The sequence below is a fragment of the Rhyacophila brunnea genome, unplaced genomic scaffold (assembly GCF_057557595.1).
Source record: "Rhyacophila brunnea isolate RB1 unplaced genomic scaffold, BYU_Rbru_1.0 scaffold_14, whole genome shotgun sequence".
NCBI lineage: Eukaryota > Metazoa > Arthropoda > Insecta > Trichoptera > Rhyacophilidae > Rhyacophila > Rhyacophila brunnea.
In genome coordinates, this window is record NW_028232796.1 from 16378392 (window position 1) to 16385755 (window position 7364).

Here is a 7364-nt window from a genome sequence, read left to right on the forward strand (position 1 = left end):
ATGGTAGACAGGGCTGAGATCCGTGATGTAAAGTCTATAAAAAAAAATCTGATATTCATCGGACAATAATCCGATACATACAATAGTTGAAGAGAGATGGGGCTGTGGCATATTCTTTTTAACCTTTGACAGGCAACGTTCAAATTTCCACGCGCCTGCGCCGGGGTGGTCCTCGTGATTCGTCAAATTAAAAACATCACGCGATAAAATTTGGCCAATCACGAGAGTCCTTTTTGTTGGACGGCGTGGGTACGCGAAGTTTGAAAAAGAAAAAGAAAGTAGTGAGCGTCCCTTTTCCAACATGTACGGACCTGCGAAACTTATTGTTAAAACAAAATATGTAAACGTGTGAAGAAAATGTAAAATATAAGAGAATACCAAGTTACGCACAAGACAGATGTGGTTTCATTTAATTTCTCCTCAATTTAAAATATCTTTTTTTGTGAATCCGGGGTTCGATGGACACCTGAGCTAGCCGCTGGAACCCCGGGTATCTCACTTTCCTATTCGAAATGGACAAATATTGTAACCGCGATTGTTTCTACACTACCGATGTTCGAGGACCGAAAGTATGGATGTATTATTCTATGGATAGGTGACTATTTAAGATCTTGTGATAGAGTCCTAATCTGAGGTTTCGTCAGCAAATTCTCCAGAATAGTTGGTGTGCAATAGTAGGAGTGCAAGTTGTCATCATGCGTATTATCACCGGCCTTCCGCGTGTGAAGCGGAGATAGCAGGCCGTGATAACGTCATGGTCAAAGCGGGGGTGGGAGACAGAAACGCACGGGGTATTTGGTCAAGGCTGGTTTATTGTAAGTCGTTACATGTTATTGTCATGGCGGTCGGTCGGTAATTGGCGGGCTGCAAGCGTGGCTTCTTTGCGTCCTAGCTGCTGATGCTTGGCATCCGAGGCGATGCTCGCTGTCCGATGGGAGATAGGATCGGGGCTTGTGGCTTGGCGTGCTGCCGATGTGGTCCTTTATTTCCTGGGGATGCTTGAGAAGTCTGCCGACGCGGTCCTTTTGGCGGGATATGTATCTTGGCTTCGCGTCCGAGGCGAGCAAAGGCGAGAAGAGATTTTGCGGTCGATGCTGCTGGTTCGGCGGTTGATGTAAGAGAGAGCTTTTTGCGCGCGTTCAACTGACAGGCGGCGTCAAGTCAATCCGTCGGTAAAACAGAGAGGTTCCCGACCGACGGATGAACATGACGCCGCCTGTCAGTTGAACGCGCGCAAAAAGCTCTCTCTTACATCAACCGCCGAACCAGCAGCATCGACCGCAAAATCTCTTCTCGCCTTTGCTCGCCTCGGACGCGAAGCCAAGATACATATCCCGCCAAAAGGACCGCGTCGGCAGACTTCTCAAGCATCCCCAGGAAATAAAGGACCACATCGGCAGCACGCCAAGCCACAAGCCCCGATCCTATCTCCCATCGGACAGCGAGCATCGCCTCGGATGCCAAGCATCAGCAGCTAGGACGCAAAGAAGCCACGCTTGCAGCCCGCCAATTACCGACCGACCGCCATGACAATAACATGTAACGACTTACAATAAACCAGCCTTGACCAAATACCCCGTGCGTTTCTGTCTCCCACCCCCGCTTTGACCATGACGTTATCACGGCCTGTGATACACCCCTGTTACAGGCGGGCTTCTCCCGGTGTAAAATAATCATTTAGTAGCTTAAGTCGAAACGTAACCCTGACCTCTAGAAACGGCTTCATAAAACATCTAATCTGATTCCTTGCTCAACCGCGTAAGTATTTCTTTTAATTTAAAAAGTAAAAATGATGATGGATGAAAGCGATAATTTTAAGACTAAATATAAGTATTTAAATATATTATATTTTGCCGCGCATTGTGCATGAAATCCTCGCGCGCCGGCGCCAGGGTCAGGCTCGTGATTCGCCGAATCAAAGATCACGCGATAAAATTTGGCCAATCACGAGAGTCCTTTTTGCTGGATGGCGTCGGTACGAGGAATTTAAAAAGAAAAAGAAAACAAAATTAGTGAGCGTCCGGTTTTAGAACGATACGGACTGACGACTGTAACTGTAAAAAACTACAAAATAACCTTGTCAAACTCAAGATTAAAACATATACCTAATACCAAGTTACACACAAGAAAGTCTTAGTGTTTTATTTAACCACAAACATAAATATATCGTTCCTTTTTTTTTGTGAATCCGGGGTTCGATGGACACCTGAGCTAGCCGCTGGAACCCCGGGGATCTCACCTGCTATCTCCGCTTCACACGCGGAAGGCCGGTGATAAATTGGCGCCCAACGTGGGGCGCCAAATGTCAACTCCGAAAGGGGGGGGGGGGTAGGTATTTGCGCTGGACCCCCCTGATGATGTAATGTCATGTCAAGTCAAGGTGGTATCGTCTGCTTCTTTCGGGGACATGTTTGTGTTGATTGACAACGCGGAAGTACAGGCGAAAACAGGGCGTTTATTGTTCGGAATATAAATACAATAAAGTACAGCGTACAAAATATTTAACAAAAATATTAAAAAAAAATAATTAAATTTAAAATGGCAGTGACGCCGGGAGCGCGGCGCCACAGCCGACGTCCGCAGAGACCAAAACCCGAATGACCCTAATAGGGGCTGGTAGGGCAGAGTAGGTAGTAATAATACCCAACAAACAATTCACAATTATTCTATCTCTGAAAAATGACAAAAACAGCCTCTGGCATATGTACCTGGCTTGTAAGTAGGTACCTCAGGTCTCATATTTCAGACCTTTTCTAGGTACATGCTTTGGAAAGGGGCTGTGGATTTCTTGGAATTATTACTACCTTCTGCATTTCTTTGCTTGTTAGCTACATATTTTGAAATATTTGAACTAGGTACAAATACATATTTTTTCAAAGTAATCTCAAATCAGATATTCTAGGTGCTAGGTACATTGTATGGTTGGGAACTTTGCTTCCAATATTGGTCAAAATTGGATGAAATAATGTAGGTAATAATATTAAAAAAATGATATTAATAATTATTACTATTTGCTTACGGGCTAGAAATTTGCCTCGCAGTCGATCTGTTCATGTTTGCATGAATCAGCCCAATGATGATTCAGGCCTCATGGCCTTGGATCCTCTGAGGATGCCATGGTTTAGGCGGTATCAGTATGAATCCTAGTGCTGTGTGTATTCCCTGCACCTAAACTAGGTTGAACTGCATGATGCTGATGTTTTGCCAAATATGTTTATTTTTTGGTATTTCGCAAAAAAATCTTGTGTATTTGTCTGAACCAGTTGGTAGATGATCAAATCATACGTCAGTTTACTACTTTGAAAAGGCAATGTGAATGGTGGTCAACCAAAAAAGAGGCAGTGAGTTCATTATATTCAACGAATTTGAGGGTGTTTATCATGTACTACTTGACATTCATTCTGAAGATAGATGTGTTAATGCCAATACATAAAATGGAGCACAAGTTTGATAAAATTAATTGATTTTCAATTTGTATGCTTATTTGATATGTGGAATCGAATATTGCAATTGATTGATCGAGTAAATCGAAGTTTACAAACGAAAGCCTTGTCAGTAAGTTGGGGATGGAGCCAAAGTGTTGAGTGGACTCTATTCAAAATTTGCGAGATAATGGTGCGTCAGACATTATTGAAAATGCAAAGAAAGTTGCAACACATATTGGCGTTGAGGTAAGATTTCCTAACGAACGACAACGAAAAGTACCATCTATGGTCTCTGAAATGGTTGAAGACAAAGGCCAACTCATAACACCTGAAAGTAGCTTCAGTAAAGATTGTTACTCTGTAGGTATATGACAGCATTTTATCTCAAATGAAATCTTGATTTAAAAAGCTGAATGAAGTCTCTGTTAATTTCATTTTTTTGATTTGTTCCTCGCTGAAGAAGGCGAAGTCCTTATTAAAATAATGAAGAAAATGTGACCGTTAACACCATCTATTAATATTTAATGCAGTCTTACCAAAATCAACATCAAAAAGTTTGGCTCTTCTCTGGTAGATGTCAGTAAAAAAAATATTTTGTCTGAAAATGTCAGTGTTGCAAATACTAATTCATTTACATTTCCCCATATAAAAATATTACCCCATATTTGCAATTCCAGCATGTAAAATTATTGTTTAAATATATTTATTTATACAAATATTTGTTAATTTTTTAAATAAGTACAATATTTTATTATACTTACCGTTTATTTTTTACATAAGTACTTGCCTACTTTTTTCACCATTACTCCCAAACTCTCAACACATGTTTTAACCAACCTTGACAGAATAGCGTATGGTTGAGCTTTTTAAATGGACTGTAATTATTTTGTGGGAAGATGAGAAGGTCGGTTCTAGGGGTGAGGGCGGTGGAACAGAATGCCAGACACTGACCTTTGTGATGATGTATGATGGCTCCGTGGCCTGGTTTCAACTCTCACTCGCGCGATATTGTTGTTTTGGGTCACCCGGTTCGTACACTCACGCATGGCTTACTCACTCATAGATTATATCTGAGGGTGTATGAATGATGATGATTGATTCTTAATTAGTCTGTATCTATTGAAACAATCACTTAAGCGACGAAAAGCTATTAGAATCCTGCTCACGCCCGCTATCGAGATGCAGCTGAATGTTCTTTGTAACACCGTCTCTCATGACCCGTAATTGCTTATTGATTGTCTGGTGACAATAACACTGGGGTTAGGAGGTGGTTGAGGAGATAAGGAGTGGTATGGGAACATAAATGGCCCAACCATAGTCTCCCCGGCATCGAAAGTTATTTCCGATTCCCGTAGTGAGGGACCAAAGTTGATGTCTCTAACTCTAGCAATGGACTTTTGGATAGGGTATTTAGCAATATCGATTTGTCGCTTTCATGATGCATGTCTCCTCTTGTACGCGAAGATGTGTATCATCCAACTTTAGTTTTTCTGCTCAGGTTTCGGTCGACTCGTCCGCTTCAGACTCCAATTCCCTCTTACAAAACCAACCAATTCGGCGGGTGGAGGTTTGAAGGCGGAAACTTCAAGCTACTTTACTCATTGATGAGTGAAGTGGACTGGAGTGAGTTGCTCGAGATCTGTGATGTGAATGAGGCGGTACAATGTTTTTACAATATTGTATATAATATTTTTGATCAATGTTTTTCGAGGAAGTCGCCATGTCGTGGTAGAAGGCGATACCCGAGGTGGTTTTCTCGGGAGATTATTGGGGACAATAAGGTCAAGCATAACTATCATACAGCATGGAAGGCTGGGCATGATCAGACTGACTATATCATGTTTAGCATATATCGTTCGAAAGTGAGACAAGCTGTTTGACGGGCCTATCGAACATATATGGAAACGGTAGGAGATTGCATTCGCGAAAATCCTAAATTGTTTTGGAATTACGTAAAATCATTAAGAAGAGATGGTGGGTTTACCGATAGGATGAGTTGGAAGGGCGAAGAGGTGACCAGACATGGAGTGGCGGAAGCATTTGCTGGTAATTTCAAGTCTGTCTACGCAAGTAGTATTCCAAATCTGGATGTTGCCTCAACGTCAGGAAAACCGTCATGTGGTGCCCAATCTGTCGATATTTTTTCAATTAATGAGGGCGATGTACTTAAGTTTATTAAAAAACTAAAGAATACTCGCTCTTTGGGACCTGATTACGTTCCTACATTTTTTTTAAAGGGTTGTATTCACTTTGTCAAAGGCCCGCTTTCATATATATTTAATCTCGCAATGGAGACAGGTATCTTTCCGGAAACGTGGAAGATGTCGAAGGTTACTCCAATCCATAAGAGTGGTACAGAGTCATCAGTGGAGAATTACAGGCCGGTAGCTGTTCTCTCAGCACCAGCAAAAGTTCTTGAGATGATCATGCACAACATGATTTCTCCAAAAATTGAGTCATTTATAATAAATGAACAGCATCTAAACTAACAGAAACTAACCTGACGGTATTTACCGATTATGTGTCATCGACACTGGATAGAGGCCACCAGGTTGACTGTTCTTACAATGACTTCTCGAAAGCATTTGACAAAGTCGATCATGACATCCTGATGGAAAAACTCCAACTTATTGGATTGTCGGATCGATTTTTTATTAGCCATATTAAAATGTTGGGCTTCGTCATGCGTGCTTCCCGGGTCTTTTCAGATGTTACGGTATTAAAACTGTTATTTAATTCTTTAGTTCGAAGCAGACTTGAGAGTGAGTCTATTGTTTGGGCACCGCATCAGTTGAAGTATGGCCTTATGGTGGAGAGGGTACAGAAGAAATTCTTGAGACTTCTTTACTTGAGGTTGTATGGATACTATCCGTGGCTTTATCCAACTGACTTTCTCTTAGGCATGCTTACATACTGCAGTCTGCAATTTAGAAGAAATTTTTATTTGGCTACGTATTTTTTTCGACTTATTCGAGGTATAAATGAGAACTCTGCCATTCTGGGCAGTGTTGACTTGTGTGTCCCTGATAACTATCTTAGAAATAGAGACCATCAGTTGTTTCTTCTCCCAAGGTGCAGAACCAACCTGCCACTGGTAATGCCAATTGGGAGGGCGATAACTATGTTCAACAAAATTGCTTCGGGTGTTGATATATTCCACCTACGTGAGAATGAGTTTAGGTGGACGTTGTTTTATAAATTCTTAAAATAGGGTCTGCTTAACTCATCCGGTGTACTTCCTTGTACCTATCTAATCTATCTACTCATCTATCTCTTTTTTTTATGTAATACTGTTATACTTATATATTATTTATTATCTTTGTTTCTAAATGTCATGTTGTGAAATATTGTAATAATAGTAAATTTTCAGTCAATATAATATAATATTGAGTGAATATTTATTAAAATTATATTATACTCGATCACACGTCATTCAGTACACAAAATACAGTTTAGGGCTGGCTGCTGGCTGCTGGCAGTGTTGCCAACCGTACTATAATTATAGTATTTGTACTATAATTGTCGTCTGCGTACTATGTACGATATAAAACAGGTATAGTACGCCCAAAATACTATAATTTTGAGAAATAGGAAAAAAAGTTAAACAAAGAAAAACAACGCCAAAATAATCCGTTAGAAGCAAAAAAAACCCTCTGTCTAAAAAAAGGTGACGGCGATTTCCAAACTAGGAGGCGGGGAGTGTTGCAAAGGGAGACAATTAATGTAGCCACAGGTTCGCAGTTTGCAAATGCATAGTTTATTAAACGACCGCTAGTTATAAACTACAAAAAAACAGTCCTATAAAAGGTTGTTTGCAAACCTTTCTGCAAATATGGAGACTAATTTTATAATACCTCACTTCTATACTATTGTGAAGAGCAATGGCTATCTCGTAAAAAAAATGGAATAAAAGGGTCAAATTAATCATAATGTTGAAAT